This window comes from Manis pentadactyla, chromosome 12 (assembly GCF_030020395.1).
Source record: "Manis pentadactyla isolate mManPen7 chromosome 12, mManPen7.hap1, whole genome shotgun sequence".
NCBI lineage: Eukaryota > Metazoa > Chordata > Mammalia > Pholidota > Manidae > Manis > Manis pentadactyla.
In genome coordinates this window covers 90,857,460-90,884,827 of record NC_080030.1, presented here as the reverse complement: position 1 = coordinate 90,884,827, position 27,368 = coordinate 90,857,460, and the positions used below count along the sequence as shown (strand labels likewise).

The following is a 27,368-nucleotide window of genomic DNA, read 5'->3' as shown; positions in this document are numbered from 1 at the left end:
CCTGATGTATCTGGACAAGTTTTTCAGTGTGCCACTTAAGTTTGCCTGTTTAGACAGTCTGCCTTTCAATTAACTTACTTGTAAACTGGGAAGAATAGGTTGGCCTCCTTACTAGTATTCAAGAACACAGTGACTCCAGGGAAGTGTGTCACTGCAGACACAGCTGGGGATTCAGAGCTCCCTGGTCTCCAGCTTTATCTTGGCTCCTGGCTGTGATGGGACTGGAAAGCTAAGGTGTCCACTGCTGCACTTGGCTCTGTCTTCCAATCATTGCATAAAGGAGGGTTAAGGGGGCTCAAAATCTGTCAGAAAGTTCCATGAAACTTATCCCTTCTTCCTCACACTTGCCCTTGTTTCACCACCAGACCCTCAACCCCACCTGCAGCTGCTGAAGCTCCGTCATCCTTCCTGTGATGGTTAATTTATGCGTCAAGCTGGCTAGGCCACGGGGCCCTGATGTTTTGTCAAATGCTAGTGTAGATGTGCCTGTGAAGGTTCTTTTTGAAGTATTTAATAATATTTAAATAAAATAATCAAATAAATTTAAATACAATATTTAAATCAGTACACTCTGAATAAAGCAGATCACCTTCTGTATGAGGGTGGTTCTCATCCCAATCAGTCAAAGGCCTTAGAAGATAAAAGACTGATGTCCCCGCAGGAAGAGGGGATCCTACCTGCAGACTGCCTTCGGGCCCAACCTGAAACACTAACTCTTCCCCGGGCCTCCAGACTGCTGGCCTGCTCTACAGATTTTGGACTTGTCAGCCCCCACAATTTCATGAGCCAATTCCTTAAAAGAATCAATCCTCACCCCAGGCCCCCTGAAGGAGATGGAGTAACACTTCTGGAGTCAGTGGAGCTGCTGAGTAGGACAAGAGGGAGGGTCAATCTCCAATGCAGAATGTGCCCAAAGACAAAGTGGTACCTTCAACATCACAGCGACAATTTCGGAAGCAGCTTGATTCCGCAGAGCTGCTCGGGTTCCCCTCCCAGTAGTTAGGGCCTGTCTGTCATGTGCTGCTGTTCTTTTATCACATCTAAGCTCTGAAAGATGGATACAAGCTTAAATTCATGCTACCTTTTTTTTTTAATGAATACTGAAGATTACTTCATTTTGTTACCTTCATGTTATATCAAATATCTTCTATTCTTCTTCTAGAATAATGTAGTCTAAAATAATAACTATACAATAGTCTATATATAAAAAATTTAAATAATATAAATGTATACTAACTTAAGGTGACAGGCTCCCTTCCCCTTCACCAGCATTTCCCATCACCCACCCTGTAGACCTTTGCTCATGCACTTCCACACACAAGGGCTATGCTTAGGAATCCTCATTCTACCACCTGCTTTTATTCCATTTAAACAATATATCATCAAAATATTTCCATGCAAGTGCATATAAATCTTTTTTCTGTTCTTGTATAGTTACAAGAACTGGGAAAATAATTTATTCTGTAAGAAATTGTAAAACAAATGGAAAGTACTAAACATTCAGATCATTGACTGGAGAAATAGGCCCCACTGTGCTTTTTCTCTAGTGCTACATGACTGAGATGGTGGGTCTGGGTACCGATGGATAGTCCTTTAAGAGTTACCAGGTAGGGGAGAAAGTGACAACACTCATATACATTTAGGGTTCTGTTATTTAAAATGTTGTTTTAGATTTAAGATCGAACACTGTATTTTTTCATTGTTGTATAATAGGCTACAAATTTAGCAGCTTAAAACGACATATGTTTATTATCTCACAGTTTCTGAACTGTGTCTGAATATAACTTAGATGGGTCCTTTGTTTAGGGCCTTAGCAGGCTGCAATCAAGGCATCAGCCAAGGTTAGGTTCTCATCACAGACTCAAATGCAGAAAGATCCACTTTCATGCTTCCTCAGGTTATTGGCAAAATTAATTTCCTTATAGCTGTAGGATTCACGGAAGCTTGATTCTTTAAAGCACACAATGAAGAGAAAGAGAGAGAGAGACTCTAGGGGTCAGTGTTTGTTCTCTTGTTGTATTTTTGTTTTTCTGCTGGCTGTTGACCAGGGGGCGCTCTCAGTTCCTAGAGGCCACGCACAGTTCTCCGCCTTGTGGCCTGCTCCATAGCTCACAACGAAGCTGTTCGTTTCTTCAAGGCCAGTGGGAGAGTGAGAGTATGTCTCATAGCAAGACTCAGTCTGATGTAATGTAAGGAGTGGCATCCCATCAACTTCGCTGTATTGTATTGGTTAGAAGCAAATGACAGGTCTCACTCACATTCAAGGGGAGGAGAGTATACAAACGTGTGAACACCAGAAAGCAGAATCATTGGGGGTCACCTTCTGGTCTGTCCTCCACAGACATTTTCCCAAGTCTTTAAGTTGTGACATATTGGGCCTGATGGGACCCCCACACCTTCATCCCTTACAAGAACCAACTGCAGAAGAAATGGCTGTTGTGTGAAACTCAGTTGAAAAGGTACCACATTTACATTAGTGCATGAGTAGGTGGATAGCCCCACTGAGCTGAATAGAAACTCCCCAGATAGATTCCAGTACAAATGGAAATTGTGATTATGAAAAAAAGTGGCATTTAAAGTTGCTAGGAAAATGATGGACTTGTAAATAAATGGTGTTGGGACACCTGGAAAGCAATTTGAAAAAAGATAAAATTAAATCCATACCAGTATTCCAAATTAATCAGAGTTCTGAATGCAAAAATGTAACTATACAAGAACAGAAGAAAATACAGGCCGATCCTTTATAGACTGGCGAAAGCCCTTATAACACTGATTCAAAACCCAGATGTAATAAAAGAAAATATTACTTTGACTACATTTTTAAAAAGTCACATGGTAAAACACAGGCACACATAATACACAGGGAGAAAATATTTGTAGCATATATTGAAGATAAAGGACTAATCTCCCTAATATAAAAAGAGCTCTTAAAATTGAGTGAGAAAGACTAAAACACAGCATAATAAATGGACCAGACATTATCTGACAGTTCATAGAACAGATATATAGTTGAACTTTAAACATATGAAAACATGTTCAAATTCACTCATAAGAGGAATTTATTTTAAAAATTATTCTGAAATATCACTTAGCAATTTTGCAAACTTTAAAAAATTTGACAATATGTTGTGCAAGATTGAGAGAAAATATCACTCTCTCACATTGCTGATGGGATGAACAGATAATATCTAACAAACTTACATATATATATTTACATTTGAACTTAGCAACCCCATTTCTAGGAATTCACCATACCATCCAGAACATAGTTTGAAGGTGGCTGTTGTAGCATTTTACAAGAGTCATCTTGATACTTGGGAATAATCTTAAGGATAGAACAGCATAATCTGTTAAAGAAAAACTCAAAGGATATCAAAGAGGCCAATAATGATACATTGAGGAGAAAGCTATGGAAGGGACGTCAAAAGGTGGGTGAGCCAACCAGACCAGCGTGACCGATCACGTCTGAACACCCTGGTGAGCTTTCTGGAGGGGTTTCCTGGAAGAAGCAAACTTCGTGTCCTCATACCTTCGCTCTTCCGGTGGAAGCATTCACGTGTGCCCACCTAGCCAGGAAGGCTGGGAGGGAAAGTTCCAAGGTACCTCAAGAGGCAGCAGCAGGCTGAGGTGGCAAAGCAAAATCCTACATATGTCACTTCCATTTCCAAGGTAGGATTTTACTCCTGTGCTCTAACACTGGGCATGCCTGTGACAAGTGGTCTCACCACAGGTATCGTGAGAGAAGCTCCATTTCTTTCCATGTACAGAAAATTCTACTCTTCTCAAGGTGCTGCCACATGTAGACATGGGCTCCTTTGCTCTTGATAAACACCGTGGAGTATTAGCAAGAGCAGATATTTTAAATCTAGATTTTGCAGGGGACAAGTTGAGCAGAGAGGAGGCTCTGCTTGAGGTCACATGATCAATAGGTGCCGATGAAAGATAATCTACATGGGGCCCATGTTCCCTCTCCATTGTGCTGAAAAAAATAAACAGTGCTGCCAGCAAGAGGTATTGTTGCTCCAACAAGACTGCCAGGGAAACTGATTCTTTGCTGGACCTCTGGGAAGGGTAGGAAAATGTGGTGAAGTCATAATACACGGGCTTAGAGGAGCGCCTGAAAACCAGGCTTACTATCCAGAAGCAAATAGGCTGTTTGCTCTGTTTTTTGCTGGGCTCATTTGCCAGGTGCATCCTGCGATGAGGCTCTGGAATATTTCTTTCATTAGGGGATGCTCCCAAGATAAGATAAAGGGAAAAAAAAATCAAATAAAAAAATATGCTGCAAACCAAATTTGACTTCCATTAAATGTTGTTTATAAACCTTCTAAAAGAACAGAGAGTTTTTACAGAAGCTTCAGGTTCAGAAGAAATAAAAGAAAATGACAAGCTTGTTTTCAATTGCACTTGCCCGCTCCTGACTTGGTGACAGAGTGTTTATTTCACTCGGAGAGTTGTCTTTTCCATGGCATGCAAGATGTCATGACATGCTGGAAAGGGAAGGGCCTCCTGGGCCTCTCATCCTCTGAGAAGGATCCCACAGCATTCTCTTCTGCATGTCTTTCCCCACAACCATGTGTTTATTCTGCAGTTCTCCACCAGATGTAGTGGATGGACTGGGTGAGCAGCTGCCCACTGGTATTGAAAGACACCATTCAGCTGTCTGTGTAGGGCTCTTAAACGTAAGACATGCACACCGGTGAATTATGGGGCATTTGCCTCTTGTCTTATATACATGCATACACACACACCAAAGAGGAGAAGAAAAGCACAGAATAAAGTTAGTTGTCGTCTTGAGAGAAGCAGAGCAAGAGACCATATGATGAGAGGCTGAGAGCCTGAATAAATATGAAATTTCCCAGGCTCTGCTGGCTTTACAGTTCTGAGTTCCAGCCACTGTGACATCTGTCTATACATCTTATCTTTGATCTCCTTGAAATACTGCTTGTTAGAGATGCACAAATGTCTATAATATTCGGCAGCTCATCCTATCAAGAGGTGGATCTGTTTCCCCATTCCTTGAATCTTGGCTGACCTTATGAATTACTTTGACTAATAGAACATGGCAGAAATGAAATTATGTGAGTTTTGAGTCAGGAACTCAAGAACCTGCAGCTTCCTTCATTGCTCTTTTAGAAACTTTGTAGTCACCAAATGAAGACATCTCATCTAGTATCAAGGATGTCCAGAACCATATGGTCCACCTGCTTCCTTTGCACTGGCTGACAGCCTGCCAACCCCCAGAAATTGAGAACATACTAGATCAGGCTTGTAACAGACCTGCAGTTATATGAAGATGCATGAACAATCTCAGCAGAGACCAGCCAAGTTGGGGCAGACCAGAAAAACTATCTTTCAAAACAGAGCTAAAGAAAAGGTGCTGTTTTAAGTCATTATGTTTTGAGGTCATTTGTTATTCAGTAAAAGCTAACTGATACATCCCTGTACCCTTCCAATAAACTCTTACTGTATTTTTTTTCCCTAAGCTAACTTGGAGTGTGTGGTTTTATATCTATGTATGTTTTTACTTGGGACCAAAAGAATCTTGACTAAGAGAGAAATTGTATCAATAGAGAAGGCTACAACTAACAGAGCAACAGAAAGAATGTGGAACTGATTGGCTGAGTCACTCAGGGTGGCATGCAGAAAGAATTCCCTCATTTGTGTTATGGTGTAGTGAAGCAGTTGATTAAGCAAAGAACCCACCCCGGCAATAGTGGATGCCCATAAATATGTTTACATCATAATCCTGTCCTGTGGGATGCAATATATTGTGTGGTCCAGTAATCAATGGATGGGGTTGCAATGAAGATTTTTGCTTCTTGTTTCTTTTGCTAAGTGGGAATGCTCACGGTTCTGATAGCTTTCTAGTTTTGCCATTTATCCATTGCATTGCAGGATGGGAAGGAATGTTGTCTGAACAAAAATAGGAATCTGATCTAAAGAGAAAATGACTAATCTGGAAATCTTTCACTTTGAGGAGAGGGACCCATGGATGACATTTTTACTTTCAGTTGCTAGGTAGGATTTTTAGAAATGGAGGGTGAGAGTGTAGTCCAACATAAGATGGTTAAATCATGTATGGCAGGGAGACTTCTTAACAAAGAGGAAGAAAGGTAGGTGCGTTTGTGTGTGCACCATGCAAAAAAAGAAGAATAGGCAGCTTTTGGAGGAGTACCTCTACAGCCCATATTCTCTTTCTTTCTGCATATTGTTTCCATCCTGCTAGGACCAAATTCCCAGCAACTATGTTTGCGTTCCATAACCTCAACCCCTGGTCATTGTTGATTGGTCCAGTGTTAGATACCTAACAATGGATGCACCTGTCATTGTCTTTTCTAAAAATCTGGACCTGAGAGTGAGAGATACTTCTGGTTCTCTCTCTGAGTTTGAACCTGGACATCCAAACTAAGTTGCTGTTCAACACCTGCATTTGACCACATGCAGAGGCCCTGAAGCCAGTCCAGGGAGGAGAGATGGGAAGCAGAGGGGGAGCGGCAGGAGGAGAGAAGAGAGACGCCCAGGGACGCTGGGTTCCGGTTCCCAGTAACTTCCTAGTCGCTAGTTCTAGCTCTTGGGTCCCGCCAAATATCCTTGTGTTTTCTACTAAATTCCCTTTATAATTATGCTAACTTGCAGTGGGAATCTCTTGTAATCAAGAGAGCGTCAACTAAGAAAAATCCACATCAATGAAAAAGAAATTACGAGTTTCTCAACAATTATATGAAGGGATATTTGCCAATGCCTGGCTGTATCTAGTTTCTATTTTATTTTCTGGTTCTTGTGCCAGTAGTCAGTCTGGGGCCCCCAAAATACTGTGTGCCACTTAAAACCCAGGTGACATTTTTATTGTGTTACTGCATTCATACTATTAGAAGAAAAACATTTCTTTTTCATTATGCAGGGTATATTTACATAGACATACTTGTTTTTTCTTCCAGTGCATTGAATTTTGAATATATTCTTCATCGACCTATAATTCATTCTTGGGAATTAAATAAGTATCAGTTAATACATAAACATGTTTTGTATGAGGCACATTATCATTAGTTTAAAATGTTATTATCTGCTTAACAACTAATGCTCCTCTTTTTCCCTAGTGGTAAATCTTCCTGGAGTTCATAAATCAATAATAGGTACAGGTATTCACATAGGAAATGGCACTAATTTAATAAGTTGCATCTTTTAAGGAAAAAAGCCTTATCGGTTTAGAGTTGATGATATGTGGAGGCTTTCAAAAGTCTAGTTTGAAAATAAGGCTACTTAAATTTATTTCTTACTTTGGAATCTAGGCAAAAAGAATTTAAAAGCTCTTCATGAAAAGAAAAACACATATTTCAAAGGCTGGGTTGGTGAAATACACAGGGGCTGATAAGGAGATTTCAAGTTAGCTTGATCAGTGTAGACAACTAGACAGTGTACCCAACACCACCACTGGGAGGAAATAAGTTGTATTAGTGATCCTCATTAACCAAGTTAACCCTTGAATTGGCTAATTTTGTCTGTGCTCTCAGCATCATGAAGACCTGACTACGATGAGGATTCATTATGAAATCTGAAAGAATGTCAATAGTACTATTAAAGTTGTCATGATGAGAGCTGGGCAATGAGCCACTGAACTGTCCTGCCCAAATGAGTGCTGAAAAACCTAGTAAAATGGGTGCAAAGTCATCAAAGATGAACCTTGCTGTGCTACCTGAGGGAATGGTCACCCCTGAGGAGAATGGGTGCAGTTCAATTTCAGTGTGGAAGAATAAGTTTGAAACAATTCTCCCAACTTCTACACTGTTACAGATTTTTGGTTTACTCTAACACCCTGTCAGAGAGTTTTATACCTAAGAGGCATTGTATACAGACTCTGATCCAACTTACTGAGGACCAGAAAGTCTTGATAATTTTCCCATGGTTACAAAATAATTCAGTAACACTTCAGAACCAATGAGAAAGCAGCTCTCTCATTATTTTTGAGTGCTAATTATGCTGTAGGCAATATGTTCATAGCATTGCATATGCTTTCCCACTTTGAGTCTGACAATTTCATGAGGTTTGTATTACCATCATTGCGTAACGTTATTATGCTCATTTTACTGATGATTACTGATGAGAAAAGGAAGGCTGAGGGTAGCTAAGTAGCTTGCTCAGTGCCAGGCAGCCAAGAAAGGACATGGCTCTTTGAACTCTGATCTGACTTCTCCAAAGCTCCAGGCCAGGGTGCCTCCCACCACGTCATCATTCCTTCATGGTCTCAGTCTCTGGCAGGACTTTATAAGGCCTTACGGAAAAGCGCCCTACTCCAAGAAGAGTTTCTACTTTAGTGACAGGCAATGGAGCTATCTGAAAAAGTTTTTTTAACAATAGAATTTAAAAGGCAGTCTGGACTTGAATAGTATGACTTTAAATACTAGGTAACATGTACTTTTCCAAGTAGGATAGTGGTGTTTTGTTATAATTCAAAGGAATGACCTGACTTTTTATACTTAACAGTGACAAGGAATTTGAACATAATATTCTTATTTAGAAAACGTTTTATTCACTGTGCATTTAAATTTTAGACGAATTCTCGGTGGAAAATTTCACCAGGCAGCTGTGTATTCATTTGCCATATGCCACATTCTTTCTGAGCCAGACGTGATGGAATCTGATTGCCATATGGGAGAGACCAGCTCCCTCCCCCAGTGAACACGTCTACCTAGCGCTCAGTACGTAACGGGAGCCGCTGAGAGCAGAATGACTCAAGCTTTCCCCAGGAGCAACAGGTTTAGTGGGAAGGTGTATTTTACTTGAAAAGCTGAGAAAGGTACCAAGGACTTCTTTTTCAGGCACTTGCTATAGTAGAAATTACAACAAAATGTATCTTGATTTTAATAAAAATTAAATCAAGCAATGTAACAATAAATGTAATTGAATTTATTATAATAAAAGGTATTCAGTTAGAAGCCGTAATAACCTACAGACCTAACAAGAGGGTCTGGCCACTACTAGTAACATAAACTTATTTTGTAGGCTCCAGACCTCTGTCAATAATGCTTTTGATAGAAACCTTCAACTATGTGGACAGAAACCCCCCTCAAAACTGAATGCTTAAATCTCTGTCATAAAGATAATGACATGGGCAACATTTGAGAAAGTGCACTGAGCAGAAAAGAGAGAAGCCGTAAGTTTAAATTACAGCTTGGCCAATAAATCTCAGCATGAGTGAAAATACATCCTCCTGTGTCTCACTTTCCACCTTCAAAATAACAACGGCCACAGCAGGGGTGCACTTACACGGTGCCAGGCTCTGTCTTAAACACATTTCACATATTAACTTATTTAATCCTTCAAAAGCCCTATGGGGTAACGTTTGCATTTCCCTCATTGTAGCAGTAGGGAAGCTGAGGCAGGCAAATGTTGAAACTTTTCCTCAGTTACACAGTGAGCAATGGACTTTGGTTACAGCTCCAGAAGCTGTCTTAACCCCAACTCATAACATTATAAGTAGGGACTTACACTATCTTAAGCACAACACAACTTCATCAATTGAGGGTGTAAACTCTCTGGATTAATGAAGATCCTTTCAAACACAAAATGCTTAAGAAATCCTCTGAAATAGGTTTATGCCAAAAAGGGAGTGTATTTGCTCATCAAACTTGTATGTCCAGGGTGGATGAGGCACAGGTGGATCCAGAAACCCAAACAGGAGAATCAAAAATCTATCTCTATTTCTTCTTTTTTCCATTAAGGTTTAAATGTAGGAGGCTCTCGCCTTATATCAGGCCCCTGCAGTTCTAGGCATAAAACCTCAAATCTCCAAAGCCAGTATATTTATAACGCCTTGATGGCACCTGTAAACCCTCAACTGAGTTTCATTGATTCTAATTGGTCATTTCTGGATCATGGACCATCCCCAAACCAATCACAGTGGCCAGAAAAACAAGATGTTGTGATTAGGCTGAGTCATATGTAACTCTTGGAGCAAAAGTTGTATATGGATTGAGAGTGAAGAGCTACGGTTCCTTAAGAAAATCAGGGCACTATTACTGGGGGGATGCATGCTGGGTAGGCAAAAAGTGATAGATGGCCACCTCCGTTAGAATGCTGCTTCGGCAATTTCTCACACTAAAGCCTATACGTGTCTACCAGTGAGGGGTGGGGATGGTGAGCAGGTAAGGGGTACAAGAAGGCTATGGGGTGTCATATAAATACTATCCACACTTATATTAACAAATCTCATTTTCCTTTAATGACCTCAAGGACTCCTTTGCTATAGAACTTCTACTAAAATTATCAGGATAATACTGGACAGAGGTTTATGTAAAAATTTCTTTTCACACTATATAGTATTTCAAAAAAATGGTGAAAACCTTAAAGTCCAATAGTAATGACTGGTTAAATGTTAGGATATATCCCTATCATAAATTATTATATACTTACTAGAAATGATGTTTTTAAATAATATTTAACTACATGTGAAATTATTACAGGTACAATGTTAACTGGAGAAAAGTAGGATACAAAAATTACATAGTATGCTTCTTATTTTTATACTAGAAAAGAAACACCTACTTTCTATCTATCTGGAGGATATCTATCTGGGGCCAGAAAAATGAAAATCAATAGTGGCTATCTCTTAGTGCTGGGAATATGAGTAATTTAAATTCTCTTCTGTATAATTGTCTATACTTCTATATTTTCTACAATGAATATGTAAAACACTTATAAGCAGGCAGAAAAAAAAAACCCTTAGAGTGAGTTGAATGGAGGTTAGACTTGACTCATTTTGTACCTCTAAATTTGTGTCAGTGTGCAGTGAGAGAAGAAATGTAGAGAGCACAAGAGTCAAACATAACACACTCTTTAAGATAACCAAGATTTGATCATATTTGCATATTTCAAAAGGCTATTTCATTGCTCTTTCTTTAACAACTCTAAGGCTTGATTACCTGCTTAGAAGAATATTTACACAGGTGGGCCCAATTCTAGAGTGCTTGATATAATGCCAGGAAACTCATGCTAATCAGCTAAAGATAACGATTTCTATTACAAAAGTTATACTTATATCACAATAGCACGTGTGCATTGCAAAATTCCACTGTGGGAACCCTCTCTGTGCATTTAAATTATGGGTTTTTTTCCAAAGATTCTATTTGCATCCACTTTTCAGCACTGAGACTCCTGTTTCCTCTAAAGTCATTTCTCATCGCTTCTCGGTAAGATGCCTCATTTATATGTAAGTCCCCAAACCCTGGGGTCAGTGCCTTTTGGTCTTCCAATGCCTTGGGCATTAAGTAAGGCTTCAGGTGGCCTTAGAAGCAGACTTATTATGTCACAGGAAGGATGAGGAGATTGCATTGCTGTATCAGTTTAGAATCTACTAAGTAAAATATGCTTGCCAATATGAATGTATCTTGTTAATTTATTTACAGATTGCTGATTACTAATAAATGTCGTATTTAATGCTTAAAAAAATTTTTTTTTGAGCATCTGTCTAAGGAATTAGGTTCAGAAGGACAGAGTGGGCAGAAAGGTAAAACAATTCAAATGAAAACATAATGAAAGAGGAGACCCTGCTTCTCAACCTGAATGTTTATTTAAATTATGCTGGACTATATGGTAGGAGAGTATTTATGGATTACTAAATGTCAAATTCTTATGCCAGGTGACAAAAATTTCTTTGAGGAGGGCAGCAATCAGTATTAAAATTTACACTATGTCATAAAGTTTTAAGATGTGAGCTACTTAAGTAAGTATGCTGTTCTTGCTCCTTTATAGTAAGTAACGCAGGAGAGAATTAATTACAATGCCACACTGTGTTCAGAAATAACAGAGGGATAAACATTACAGAATGCATAAGGATGAGTTTTGGAATGTAGGGTGCTTCCTTGCAGAGTTCTCTTCCTCCATCTTTCATTTTCCCATTCTTCTTGGACTCTGATAGAAGAATCTTTTTACATTTCTCAGCCCTGTTTTCTCCCCAACAATTTGCAAGCTTACTACAAATCCATACAATGATACTGTTGCTAAGTGGGCAAGCTATTGGCTTTTGTATATTTCTTGGCTTATTCAATCTCTTCACTCTTTTAAATGGCATATTCATTGATTCATTTGCATTTTCCTAGTAGATAATCACATCATCTATAAACAATAATACAGCTACTGCATGACCAGTATTTATACACTTACAACACCTCTTTTCTGTTCTTCTCTTAGTTTCTATTGCATTGATTAGAACATTCAAGTAAGTGTTAAATAATGGTAGTATTAGCCATCCTTACCTTATCTTTTATAGTGTTTTACTAATAAGCATGCTATTGGTTATTGTTTGAGAAAGATGTTTATTGTGAAAAACTTTCTTTACAGTTTACTAAGAAATTTATTCTTCTATTCCTAATTTGCTAATTAAAAAAAATTATGACTATATATTGAACTTTGTGAACTTTCAGTAACCTTTGACATTACCATTGGCTCACTGCTGTGATATTCTTGGTCATTTGTATGGGCATTTTGCTTTCGCCATAAAGAAGACTCTGGAAATACAGTATTTGTAACATGACAGCAACATGTTTTCCTGCTTAAAGATTATGTGTTTCTAATCAGGACTGTAGTTCTTTAAGAGTAAGTTCCCTTATATATTTTTCTGTTTCTTTAGTTGTAACAAAAACATCTAGTTTGTATGCCATGCTAACCCCCATAAGTGTGTGCTAAAAGATCTGTGCTACCCAAAGCACAGTTCGCAGATAACCCGCATGAGCATCGCCCAGCAGTGTGAGAAACTCAAATTCCTGGCTTTACCCCACCCTACTGAATAGTAGCTCTGCACTTGGGGACCAGGAATCTGAGGTTTAATGTGCTTTCCAAGCGTCTCTTCTGCACATTAAGGTTTGAGAGTGTTCTACTATAGAACAGACAGAAATCTTATGACTTTCTGGGTGCAGAGCAACTGCAAAGGGAACTCCAGATTCACGTCCTGGGATAGTCTCTTCTCCTGCATGTATAACGGAGGGATTTGTGAGTGGGTTCAGGGGCCAGAGAAAGTAGCATCCAAGGGCATTCTCTAGGCTTGAGGACAATCCTGATCCGAGACAACGTTTGGTAACTACAAACAAAACAAAACAAAAACAAACTCTTGCCAACAGGGTTCAGGACAGTGGAACTCAGCCTTGACCCATTTCTCTGTTTCCTACAAGGCCAGCACCACATCCTTCAGCTAAATTTAGGTCCAGATTATTTCTACAACACCCACCCAGGAATAATAATGAAGATGCCTACTATTTCCTCATGGCCTGTGTTGCACTTGACTCCTTTTTACCTTTCACAGTAGGTCTATAAGGTAGGGGCTGCCATTCACATTTTAGAGGTGGGACAACTGAGGCACAGAGCAATCAAAGAACTTACTTCAGGTGATAAGAACAAGGTGAGGGGGGAGCACCAGGTTACAATCAGCTGATGCAAACTGGACAATTAGAGTAAGAATGCTGCAGAAAATTAACACAACAAAGGCCCCCAAAGCAGTGACATTTTCTTAAAAGGCCATGTTTCTTTTATCCAGATGCTTCTGCAGACTAAAACTACTTCTGAAAGGAGACCAAACTATGGGGAAAAAAAGGAAATAGCACCCAGGAAAGGAAGCAGAAAACAGTGTAGGTCTAACTTTTCTGGGCCATAAACATTTTGTGGAGTGCTTTGGTAAGAATTCACTAAATACAGCTGTGGGAGAGCCGGGAGCCTCAGGCCCGCACTGAAGGCAGAGACAGAATGAATCATGGGTCAGAGGCAGCATCTCAAGCTCAGGAGCATCTGTGTCTGGTGTGAGAGCAGGTGTTTCCCCGGTAGAAACTGCTCTGAGAGGTTCTTCATGCTGACAAGTATCAGCCAGCCCCTTGTCAAAAGTGCAGAGCTTAAAATCCCTTCGCAGGGTACTGTGTCACTGAGTTGAATAGGCAGTGACAGTAAGGAGAGGCTTTTCATGAGCAGTTTGTCTGTTATATTTCAGTTGTCATCAAAGTACAGTTACAAAGGAGTGGTTACAGCCACATCTTATCTAAGCGTTAAAGACTGGTATTATTAAAGCACACACATCCATGCTGTCCCTTTAGGAACATCTAAAAAGTTCCTACTGAAGACAGTTGGCAGTACACCCTCTCTATCTTACGCGAAGTTCTGTATCAAGGGCCCGTGAATGTGATGGGGATGCCTCCCATCCACTCTGGGCAGTTTGAGTGTAACCTGCTAAATCAGGAGGGAGGAGAGATTAAAGGTGAAATGGCAAGTTATCTACAAGAATTTGTGAACTCTTCAGTGGCCTAGAATCCTGGCTGTAATGAAATGAGTAAACACAGGTCTCAGAGTTGAAAGACAGCTATTTGGTTGGCTCTCTGTAGCTGGACACTATATACAAAAAATCTCCCAAGATGGACACAGAGATGTGCTGCCCAGATCCCCAAACTGGAATTCTGTCAGGACAGCTTTCAGCTGTCAGCCCCTTCCAGGATGTCCTCAACTGCAGACACTGCCTCTGCCTGGACTGTGCCCTTCCTGGGGCAGCCTGCACTCTGTGCCCGCTGCAAATGGGGGTCAGAAAGCCTGCTGCAAAGGGGGGTCGGAAAGCCTTACCCTTTTGGCCCAGCTTAGGACGATTCCGCTGGGCCATTTCAGTGCAGACTCCTCCTGGGGGTGGCTGAGACTGTTGCTGGGCCCATGTAGCAGCCAGACTTCTCCCTCTGCCCAGTCCTGATTCCTTCCCCAGTAAAACGCTGCACAGTAAACCCATCTGGGAGTGTGGAGAGTCCCACCTGTGACCTGTCCCTGGGGATGCTGTGCTTTCCCAGTGATGCAGAGCACACACCGCACGGGCAGCCTGACTGCATCTCAGATGGGGTGGACAGTTCTTCCACAAAGTGTTGGAATCTGCCTCTTGGCACAGTTTGTTAACTGTGACTGTCTTCCTGAACCAAGCAGAACAATGCTAGGCCCTCTACAGTCTAGCTCCTTTATTTCCATTCTCTTTCCTGAATTCTGCCTACTTGCAGTCTAAAAGGTAAAGCAAAGTTTTAGCTCTCTCACCATCATCTCCTTTTTTTGTAATTGCGCTGCTGAAAGGAGACAAAATTAAAAGGAAAAGCAAATGATTCATAGGTCAACAGTTCAGGAAACATGAATAGTTCACGTTCCTTTTTAGGTGACTACCCATTACAATTTGGGGCATGAAGGGAGCTTTTTTAGGAGTACAGGGCATGGTGGGAGCCAGGGCAGAAACAAAGCGCTTTGTAGCAGAAACACAGATTTGGAGTCGCCTTGGCAATTATTACAACCTCCTGAGATCCAGCAAAGACCGTCTTGTTCATTCTCCTGCGATCTCAGTCTTGGCGAAGGGAAACTATTCACTGGGTCTAGAAACCCAGGAGTCGTCCTGCTGTCCGTACTTTCCTTCACTCCTTATATCCACTTAATCTCTGCAGGTCATCATCTCCTCCCTGACAGCCTCAGTCCTTCTCATTTCCACGTCCCTCTCTCTGTGCCCACTTCAGCTGCCATGGTTCAGGCTCTCCTACGGTAACTGTCTCCCCAAGAGCCCTTCCCTTCCACTCCATACTGGAGCCAGAGTGAGCTCTCTGCAACACCAAACTAATTATTGTAGTCAACAGCTTAAAATACTGGAATAAAGCATTGTTTATTATAGCAAAAACCCCAAATGCCCATCAACAGTAGAATGGATAATTAAATTGTGGTATATTCATACAATACAATGTTGTACAACAAAAACAGATGAACAAGAAGGTGGTATAGCCACATGATTCATGAATCTCATGACTATAACACTGAACCAAGTCCCATAAGAGATCATTCTCTACAATCTATGTGTATATAAAACTCAAAATACTCTATGATGTTGGAATGGAGCTTGTGGTTACATGTAAGGAGGAGAGGAAGGTGAAGTACTGACTAGGTGGGGGTAGGAAGGGAACTTGTGAAATGGTGATGTTCCATTTCTTGCCTGGCTGGGAATTAGTTACGTGGGTTGTTTACTTTGAGAAAACTTGATGAGTTTAACACTTACAATTTGTAAACTTTTTTGGTGTATACATTATTCTTAATAAATGCATTTAAAGATACTATGATGATTCCCCCAGGCCTTCAGGGTAGAGTCCAAATTCATAGGATCCCCTCTATGATTACCACTCTTCTCAGGCTTTCTCTCTAGTTATTCCCCTTGCTTATGTTCACTTCCGTAACTCTGATTTTTTGCAGCTCCCTGAAAAGGACAGAAGGTCAGGTGGCTGGGTGACGAATACAGGTTTTTAATGAATGAATGAATGAATTGTGGGGCTGATACTACTTGCCCTGCAGTGCTTTTGTGAGGATTAGATAAGAGAATACACGCGCAGTTCCTAGTGCAGTTCTTGAAGCATAGGACCTACCCATCATCTGTTCATGCCTTCCTCCTCCCCCACCCCCACCCATGCAGATGGATGGACTTACCATAACTCTGAACATTATTAGGGTATTGTGGTCGAAGTCACTCTGGGGAGGTATTGCCTATCCACGTCACTATCCACTTGGTGGAGTTTACTTCCAAAAGACACCATTGGCAAGACAATTGGCTTGTCTTCAATTTCCAGGAATACAAATCTTGACACAAAACTGACTTTCTTGGGCAAGCTGTCCCAACAAAGCCCATATTGAATGTTTGAATCCGATTCTTCCTAACTCCCTTGTAAATGTCACCACATTATCATTATCTGATAAAGGGGTAAAGAAGAGCTATGGCTAAGGAAAGACATTTCATGGGGTCCAGGTTACTTTATAGGTAGGTGGAGTCCTTAGAAGGATCTGAGTTTTAGAACTGTAAGCTGTTGCTGCTATTGGCAGCTATTTTTCAAAATAATATCTTCTTGCTCTAAAAATGCTTTCCTTCTCATGCCAGATTTTGTAAAGACCTTCCATCTGGCCTGTACTGATAACTAGGATCTCAAGATGCTCATTCCTCTTGCTACTTGTAGTTTAAAATGATACAGATGTCGAAGGATTGGGTCTTACAGCTTCTTCTGAAGGGGTTTGTCTTCCTAATACTACAACTGCGTGTGTTGGGAACCGATCAACATGAGAGGCTCTAACAATGAACCTATTGCGAGTGCTTCACCACCTATGTTTATTTTTCACTTGCATATCTTAGGGGAATACAGCCATAAAATAAAGCGCTGAAGCCTATTAAATCTACTAGGACAAGGATAATTGTGAACCAGGTAATCCACAGTGGGTAAGACAAAAAAAAAAAACAACTAAAAATGCAAAATAAAATTAGAATCAAACTGTATTAGGAATAGAATTCTCAAGGATTTTTGCCAGCTGGTTGTGATCCAGGAAGAGGCCCAACTGACTGAATGATCTCTGTCATTTCTGGTTCTCAGTTTCTTAATCCACACAATTATGAAAAAGTAGATGTGATACTGATAAAAGTCCTTTCTTTCCCAAGAAGACAGACTTTGGTAAGTTGATTCGCCTGGGCCCCAAGCTTTAGGGGCCATAGTACTGGTTCTAGAATATGACTCAGGGAGGAGAAAACAAGAAAGAAGGCAGCTGTGCCAAAGAGCCTCTGTCCCACCTGCCCCTTTCTCTCTGCCAGAGCACACCCATCTTCAGTACTTCCCTGAAGGAAATGCCCATATGATTTCACAAGTATAACAATGCAGGAGGCGGAGGACAAAAAGAGAATAAAGCATGAGATGCCCAGATTTGCCTCTACCCTGAGATGACCTTGACAATGGATGGTATGAACAATAAATCCCAATTTGGTTGAAATTTACCTCTTGAGGAGCCTCAAGCTCATTTTCTCACTTAAATAAGCCTATGGAAATAAAGGGACAACCTCCTCATATTACAATATTAGAGTTAGATCTTTTAAAGGGTAGCACAGAAATAAGATTCTAAGAACCACAGGAACATGAAAAAATGAGCTGTGTATAAAGTTAAGGTGTAGGAAGTCAGATGCTTGAGTAACGAGAGGATGACAAGACAGGTCAGGGCCTGAGGTTTTCCGCAAATGGATCTACTTTCAGTTTGAAGCCTTGGGATCTCGGTGGTGGTGGTGGGGTAATACGTTGGTAGAGAACAATCTGAGCCAGGTGGGGGACAAGGTGCTGCTAGTGATATATCTCACTTTGCTCTCCAATAACAATCTCATCAAACAGCAGGGAATGGGAACATATCACAGTGTCACCTGGACTGGAGATTTTGTCTCTTCGTAAATACCACCTCTGGGAAATCCTGACTTGGTTATTATCCTCAAAAGGATAGAAATGTATATTTACATGATTGAGGGTGACCAGGCATCATCAAGGAGAGCCAGGGAGCAAATGTTTTGAAAAGATACCAAAATGGCTAACAAAGGTGGCATCAGGGTGAGCTGTGAAAGAGACAACAGCTCAGGTCTTAATATGTGCTCAAGGGAGTGGCTTGTCCAGGAGCACTTGGCCTAGGAATAGGCCCCGAGTAAAATCACTATGGGCAGGAGAGGAGTGAAAAATAAAATCTTGAGTTCACTACGTTTGTGAGGTTGATTTCTGTGGAATTAAAATGCCAACTAGTGAATATAAATGATCAATGTGAATACTTCTTAATATAAAGACAATCTGTGAAGGCTTCACCCCTGGAGATCTTCATGAAAGGGACAATCACCGTCTAAAGGAATATGGACATACCATGGCTCTGAGGCCCTTGGCTGCAGTATTTTTGAGCTTCTTGCTGGCTCCATCATTACATGTCTCATTTATACAGAGATCTGTAGTAATCCTTGGTTTCAATAGCCCATATCGGGTGATGATACAAAATAGTTAAGTTCTATCAACAATAATGCATCAGGATTTGAATGCATATACCTCTTCAGTGATGAAATATCTGGGCAGAAGTACTTCTCCCACCTCTAGGCAGCAAATGGTTAGTTGTGGACATGCTATGCAGTTCCAGAGGTAGCAGCATCCTTTGCTTCAACATGATACAGACATTGAGCTGAGTCCCACTTAGGAGGCTTGCTTCACTTTCACAGTTCTGTGGTCTGGGACTGAAGTTCTGAAGGGAGAAAAAAGGCAGGCAGGCATATTTTCTGCACTTGCTGAGTGGGCCACAAACACCTCCATTCCTATTTGTTGAAGACAGGGTCATCTCATTCAGCAAGAATATAACTGCACCAGCAAGAGAAGGAAGGCCAGTTCATAATCTTCTTTCTGCATTTCAAATATGCTCCCAGTGAAAGAGGCTGCACCTGGGGCCAGACCCAAGCCTCTGCTTCCTGCCCCACCAGCAGGGTAAGTTAGGGAAGCCCCAGATTCACAAGTCTGCCCTGGGTGTTTTAAGGTCATGCACGTAATAGCTGAATGACAAATATATAATCTGGAGCAATATCCACTTCAGACCAAGAGCATACACTGCTTGGAGCTGGGGGTAAAACAAGAATGCTGGGAGAACCCTGAATTATTTGGGAAAAACACCCCTCCCACAACCCATTTGAACGTCTAGTATTTCCCTCTGGACTCAGAGACATTTGGCGCAGGAGACAGAGAAGGACAATGAGGAAGGTTAGGCAGAAGCACCCTGGGATGCTGACTCCCCCTGCCTTACGCTTTTAACTCAAGGACAAGCTATTTAACTCAAGGGTTGAATACAGACAGAGTGCTATCCAAAACGACGCAGGCAAAAACATGCAAACGTATACATATTTAAACAATGGAAAACCATGTATGATCCTGTGACAGGAGCAGGAACCACTTCCATTTAGCATCAATTCCCTTTCGTTTTCACTACGTAGGGGGCCAGTATTGGGTGGAATTGCAGTATTGGTGGAAATATCTTAAGACTAACTTCCCGTCTTAAAGCGCACTTTCAAGCTTTATTTTGCATTTAAGAAAATGAGTCAGCTCCATCACCTCCTCACCTGGCTTTTTTCTTTAACAGGACTAAGCACATTATTTTCTGAGCGCTGCCGCAACCGTGCAGTCCTCTCTAATCAAAGGTTTTTCAATTAGTGTTGGCTTTGAAATCACCTCGTCCTCCAGCGGTGCCCAGACTACACCCATTTCCGCGTGATTTCCACTCAAGTTTTTCCCCCAGCATCCTTTCCGCATTTATTTAAGCTCTAAATCCGCCCCAAATCCTTTTGCAAGGAAGCAGGATAAAATTCTTAAGCCACAGTTATACACAATGTCGACGCTCAGCTGGTACACACATCTGGGGGACTGTTTGACCAAGAACGCGTTCCTTACTAAGGTCCAGGGCGCAGGCACAGTGCCCAGCGACCCCAGTGGTCTCCCTCCCGAGCAGCGGCCCGCAGCCTTTGCTCCTCACAGGCACAAACCTCCCCGCGGCGGAGCTCGAGCCCCGGCTGGGGCGGGGGGAGCGTGGAAGCCGAGGCAGCCCCCGGACGGGCGCGCCCCTCACCTGGTGGACGGTGCGTGCGGCCGCTCCGCACTGGGCGAACTGGCGCGTCCCACTGGCTCCAGGAGTCTCACTCCGAACCCGCTTTTTCTCCCGAGCTTTGTCAAAGCACCACTTCTCGCAGCACCCGGCTCTGGGGTCCGCCGAGCGCTGCCCCTGGAGGGTGCTTGGCCCGCGCCGGTGCCCCCTGGGCTGCGGCGAGACAGAGCCGGGAGCGAAGCGCGGGTGGCAGGTGCTGCGCTTCGCCAAGCCTGGGCGCCCCGACTGGGAGAGGAGGCGAGCGAGAGCCGGGAGGAGGAGCAGGAGCAGGAGCAGGGAGGTCTAGGGACCAACCGGCAGCCTGCGGCCACCGGACACCACTGCACCGAGAAGGGGGTGGGCGGGCTGAGAAGGTGAGCAGGGGTGCAGTGCGGAGGGGGCGGTGGAGGAGAACTTGGGGGTCGGAGCGCCGGGGTGCTTCAGGTCTTGCTTCGGCTGCGAAAGAGAAATTCTGGAGCTGATGGCGCCCTCAGGGCTCCCGGTTGCAAACACTAGAGGGCGCCGCTCCCCACGCTACAAAACTGGTTTATGGGGTTGTAGGAGTGGACAAGGGGCCCCTCTGAGCCCTTTGCTGGCGGCAGCCCAGGCAGACCAGGGGCAGTTGGTGCGAGGAGGCCGACCCCACTCCCTTCTTCTGTGGCTCAGCTGGGCTGGGGAGATAGGAAAGAAATAGATGCCAGGTTTGTACTTTGCCTCCCTGGGGCTCCTCCAGGCAAATGCTCTGGAGGTGAAGTACTCACCTTTCTCCAGGGGAACGTCACAGGATGCTTTAAGGAGATGGATGGGAGAAAGGGAATGAGAAAGAAGTGGAGGATAACGGGGTGGGGAAGAGGGGAAGGGGATGGAGAGATGGGGAAAGCAGAGAAGAGAGAAACGCCTTCTGTGTTTAGGCTGGGGGAGTTAAAGCCGAATTTCAGGTTGGCAGAGGGCTTTGTGCTCTTTCTTACTCGTTTCACCTGCTGCAAGGCCAGAGACGGTGGCCTGAGACGTTACAGAGCCCTGGCACTGTTGCAGGACGCTTCCGGAGGACTGGTTGGTTACTCCCTGCTGGGAGCTTGGGCGGTGGTGAAACCTTGAAGCTTTATGGAGACTGATTTCTTGATACGTCGGTGAACAAAACAAAACAAAACAGATCATTTGAACAAGCCTGACAGATGGGGAGGAAAGATGGGGAAGCCATAAAATAAAATAGAAAATCTTATGCAGATAATATGATGTTTAGACAGGCTGGCACAATCTTTGAGCAGCAAGGACCTTGGAACCTCTGTAGGCAACTCCTGTCAGTTTCCCAAAACATTGCCTCACACTGGCCTTAAGGCTGAGTTGAGAAGGCTTTTTTTTTTTTTTTTTTTGGTAGCTTGGCAATTTTAACACAGATGAAATTCTTCTTCACTTCAGAAGGCAAGCATGCGTGCCCTTCTCCTTGCCTTCTGGAGGGCCTCTCAGGATCAGCAGGGGAATTTCGCTGAGGAAGAGAAAGGAAAGTTGGTAAACCAGGGTCTTGAATTGTGCTTTGCTTCTGCTAATCCTGTTGCACTAAGAGAAAAGGCTTATGTGCACTAAAGCTTAGCAGGAGGGTGCAGTGGAAGGATGTTTTCCTACCAAAGAAAGATGCTGCTTCCAAGTCATCATTTTGAAATGTGTTTGATGATAGAGATGCTATGCAAAAGTAAACAGAACAAGAGTCCTTCCTTATTTTATAAAAGAACCTCACAGGATTAAAGTTTTTTAGATACCCCAGGAGTAAATAAGGACATGGTCCTACTCTGGTAACTCTGGAGTCCTTCCAAAAGACAAAAGAAATCTGAGTTCATTCTATTGTTTTTTTAGGGAATTAGTTTACCTATGCTTTCATTATTAAAGTGTAAGCAACTATGGCATCAGATATACATTTGAAAACTATCCTGAACACATCTCAGAGTAGCTTGGCCTTGGTGGATTTCAGCTTCACAGGGTTCATGGTTATTCTGGGATGTATTTTAACTTCTGAGATATATTGATTAGTTTCTTCCAGGATATATTGTATCAGTTTTAATGAAAGTGAGCATCGCTTAATTAGGATATGGTAATTCAGTTTGTGGATTGTCCATTTGAATTTCCACAGGGCTCTATGAATGCTTTAAGAAGCATATGCAAATCACATGCTGATTTCATAATGGTGAATTCCTTGTCAGTTACAAAAAATATATAAGGATTGAGTGGAGCCCCAGGCACCTGGCATATCAAATTCATCAACAAGCAGTGAGAACTCAGAAGTCATTATGAAAGAATTAGTTGATCAAATCCATTCATTCAGAAAATGTTGATAAACACCCTGTACCAGGCATGAACCAACTTCTAGGAATACAATGGAGAAGACACAGTTTCTTCTCTGATAGACATTAGAATCTCGTGCAAGGGCTGATTCGGACTAGTAAGCCCAGTACAAAGTAGTAGTTGGAAGATGGGGGAAGTACAGGGAACTGTGAGAACTCCAAGGAGGGCAATCTAACCCAGCCCTGAGGACCAAGGAGCAACAGCTGGGGGCAGGGGCCATGGCTGTGTGTGTACAGGAGGAGGGGTAGTAGTTGGGGGGAGTGGGACAAATGACAAGCAATGCTTATGTCCATTCCCAAGTCACACCAGAATCACATTCGTTAGCTTTCCACTTGGATGCCAGAAACCTGCCTGTTGTATATGAGGAAGCAAGCCTGCACTTGCTGCCGTTCCCGCTAGGAGGTAGACGGCAATCTGCTTAAGGTGGGGACTGTGCATGACTCGTTCATCTTAACCAGGATAGAGAACAGTTGGGACCCTAGTAGACCTCCCTTCACTGTGGAAATGGGAATGAAATGGGAAGGGAAGGAATTGTGGTAGGGTGGAGCTCACACATGTATTGAGCTCACAAAATCCTAGGGGCTCTCCGTATGTTATCACATCAAATAATCCCCATAATCCTAGGATTTAGTTCTTTTTCTTCTTTTTCACTTTGCTTTCAAAGAATGAGCTCCAGATTGCATCCTGTATCTGTGGTGAGCCAAAGGCCAGAGGGAGAGTATGCAATGTCTGTAGGCACATTTCTGCACTGGTCAGCTTTTAGCAAGTCACGCTGTGGGAACAAAGCATAACTCCCAAAGTGGAATGGCTTACTATAGCAAAAGTTTACACCTAGTCCACAGTATCCCTGTTAGCTGTGGATTGGCTGCAGGCCCACCCCACAGGTTCATTTTAGGAGCCAAGGTGATGGGGTGATGGGGCTGGACCCTTGTTAGGCAGAGGGAAGAATAATGGTGGAATGTCACAATGGCTTTTAAGCTTTTACTTAATTATAGAAACAGTCCCTTCTGCTTACATTCCATTTGGTAAAGGAGGTCGTATGGCTGAGTCTGATAGAATAGACTAATCCAGGAGTGCATTTTGAATCCAAGTATTTAAAATCTGTGGGAGATGGATTGAGCAGACATAATTGATTCAGTGGCTTCCTGAGGTTTTTGTCCTGCCCTAGGGTGTACCATCTAATTGTTTGACCAGAGAGCGGCAAGTTTCTTGTGCATTGAAAATTTCTACACACTGATTCCAAATCCACACTCTGAGTAGTTTAAACACATTTCAATTATAAGAAAAGGGGTGCACAGGGATAGGCAGGTTTGGGGGGAGAAGGAGAAAACATGAGAGAAAGGAACTCCATTCATTAGCTCTGTTATTTCTGAGGTGTTTCCCTGGTGCAGTGGTTTCTAAACTGGCCATGGGTCAGAGTTATCTGGGGAATGTAAAACCACCACCAACAAAACCAGGTCCTTCCCAAGACTACTGAGTCAAAATCCCTGAGGCTGTGGCCCAGGGATCTGTGTTTTTTGAAGTCTTCCTCAAATGATTCCTTAATGTGTTAAAAAGAAAACCAGGGAGAGGGCAAGAGGGAGATACATTGAAAAGAAGAAAGGAAAGAAGGAAAGAAAGAAGGGAGGGAGGCAGGGAGGGAGGAAGGAAGGAGGGAGAGAACGAGGGAGGGAGGGAACAGAACCCCAAAATACTGCTGAACACTCAGATACAATGTATTCTCAAGAAAGTAATTTTGTCTTAGAACAAGTTTTCTCAGACTGTTCATATTATGCAGCCCTTCTTTTATTCTGGCCCACTCAGTGGTTGTCTTAGAACTGCTCAGGCTGCCATAACAAAATAACATACAATCGGCGGTTTAAACAAAAGACAGTTATTTTCTCATGATGCTGGAGAGCCCGAGATCAAGGTTCTGGCAGGATTCAGTTCCTTGTGAGATTTTCTTCCCACCTGCAGACAGCCCTGTTTCTCTGTGCCCTTCACATGGTGGGGAGAGAGACAGAGAGAGAGAGAGAGAGAGAGAGAGAGAGAGAGAGAGAGATCTGATGTTTTTTCAGTACCATTGAGTCAGGGCTCCACCCTTATGGCTTCATTTAACCCCATCACCTCCTTAAATGCCCTGTCTTCCATATGGTCATGTAAGGGCTCAGTATTCCAACATAAGAATTTTAGGGGGACACAGTTCAGGCCATAGCTGTGATCTACAAAGCCAGTCTTACTATCTCAAGTGAGATTGTCAACTGCAATAAAGACGAGACACATGTATCCACAGTGTTTATTAGTTTCTCTTCATTACAATTTGCAAAGTGAAAATTTAGCAAAATCAGTGACTCAAAGAATAAAGTTCTTTAAAAAGTGTCAAAGTGATACGATCATTTAGTAGGACATATTAGAGTGCTTCTAGGAGTCTACAATAGTAGGTAGTCTAACTAACTCTCTTGATTCTTGAACTACTTGCACAAAATTACATGCTTTTACAATTTGCTTAGAGGTTAAAATAATCATTTTGTAATTCAGATAAACATATTTTAAGTTGACATATAATAATGACCATAGTATATATGTAGTAGAATTGTGGCAGAACCCAGATACAAATCCAGGCTTTCTGAGACAAATTCATGTTTTTTTCCCAACCATCCTAACTCCCATTCTGAGGTAGGAAGCCAAGAAAAGGGAAAATGTTTTTTTAAGGCTTCAGGAATGTAGAGGAATAACAGGAGGTAGGAACAATGTAACAGTGTAACCCCTCAGGGCCCTGCTGTGCTTGGGGCTCAGCCTTTGGATGTGAATCCGCTGAGCCAGTGTCAGTACCAATAAACTCTTCTTCTCGCCAGATGTCTTGGTGTCCCGACTCCTTGTTCATAGTTCCGGCAACTCCTGCAATATTTCCTGGGGCCTGTCCAGGATTCGGAGACGGTGTATTCACCTCCTCTGCCACTGGGGGACTGTCCTCAGGACCCCGGGAGAGGAGATTGCGCCTGATGCCAGCAGACTATTGTTCCATAGAGGACTCGCCTCTCCCCATGGATCGGGGATATAACCCGAATGCCCAATGGAATCCGGTGAGACGAGGGAACCAGTGGGGATTGCCCCACGGACTGGTAAGAACCCGGGTTCAAGGTACATCTGTCTTAAGGGACAGAGGGGAGCCTGATCACCTCCCAGTGTCGCTCGAGCAGCCCCATCTGCGGGTGAAACCACGACCCAAGGCAAAGGATGGAAGGTGGAAGTAAGTGTGGTGATACTCTGGTGAATGGCGACTGTGTGAGACGTGGCCTGGCTACGGAGTGAGTCCTGATTCACTGCTCTGTGGCAATCCTCTTACGGTTAAGGGCGGCCCTCCTCGGAGGAATCCTGACTGGGAATTATGCAGTCCCGCTAATGCCAAGAGGTGCCTGAAATATCTCCACAAGGAGAGCAGCTGGAGACAGATGAAGTATGTAACCAACCTTCCAACCCATCAATCCCCGATCCAAGTAGTCCTTTTCGTGTGTGGGAAGGCAAAGGGAGGTGTGGGTGAAAGGCAGGGTAAGCACACCCCCTTGGAGTGCATGCTTAGGAGCTTCCAGAGGGGTTTCAGAGGTGATCATGGTGTCAGACCCAGTCCCGAGAAACTCTGGACGTATTGTGGAGCAGACTGGGTCTCCTTTGAGGTCAGATGGCCATATGAGGGATCTCTAGAGAGACAGCTAACTGGCAAAGTCTTTTGGGTAGTCACAGGGTGCCCCGGACACCCAGACCAGTTCCCTTACATTGCCTGTTGGCAAGATGCAGTCCTGTCCAGGACGTCCTGGCTGAAAGCATGCTTAGAAGAGAATTGTAAGACCATGATGGCCTGAGTGGAAGCCTATCCTCACCAGTGAGCTGGAGAAGACACCTCCACCATATGATCCTCCACCCATTCACCCACCTTTGCCAACTGCCCTGCCATTGGTTGAGTCCACTGAAGGGTGTCAGTTGGACGGTGACCTAGATAAGACTGTGGAAGATGCTGCCATGTGTGCCCCATCCCCCATGCCACCAACCCCAGGGCCTCCAGTGCTGACCCCACAGCTTCCCTGTCAGAGGGACCAATCTACCTTGGTTGGAGACTCCCCTGGAAATTGCAGGCCAGGAGCCCTGCAGATGCCCCTGTGTGAGACACGTAGCCCTATCTTCTATGACCAGAGTGGGCATATTCAAGGGGGACAAGTCTGTTTACCAGCCATTCACTAATATTGACCTTTTAAATTGGAAGAATCATACTCCATCTTATTCTGAAACACCTCAGGCCATGATTGACTTGTTACAATCTGTAGTTCAAACTCATAAACCCACCTGGATAGATGCCCATCAACTCCTCCCAATGTTATTCAATACAGAGGAAAGGTGCCAATAACCCAGGTGGCCATAAAGTGGTTAGAAAACCATTCCCCACATGGAACGCTCAACACCTGGGCAGATGCCCAAACTCAGTTCCCAGAGGAAGACCCCCACCGGGACCCAAATTATGACTGGAGCTACCAGAAATTAAAACGGTATCAGGAAGCTCTTACAAGTGGAATGAAGGAAGGAGGGAAGAGGGCCATGAATATGGCCAAAACCTCTGAGGTCTTCCAGGGGCCCAA

The 27,368-nt window shown here is 43.0% G+C and overlaps 1 protein-coding gene across 1 annotated transcript in view; it reads right to left on the bottom strand.

The window, feature by feature from the left end:
• HTR1E (5-hydroxytryptamine receptor 1E) overlaps positions 1–20,956 on the bottom strand; it is a 60,496-nt gene extending 39,540 nt beyond the window's left edge. The window contains exon 1 of the mRNA XM_036912158.2: positions 20,410–20,956. The gene's annotated coding sequence lies outside the window, so the exon portion shown is untranslated. The remainder of the gene's footprint in view (positions 1–20,409) is intronic.
• Between the last annotated feature and the right edge of the window lie 6,412 nt (positions 20,957–27,368).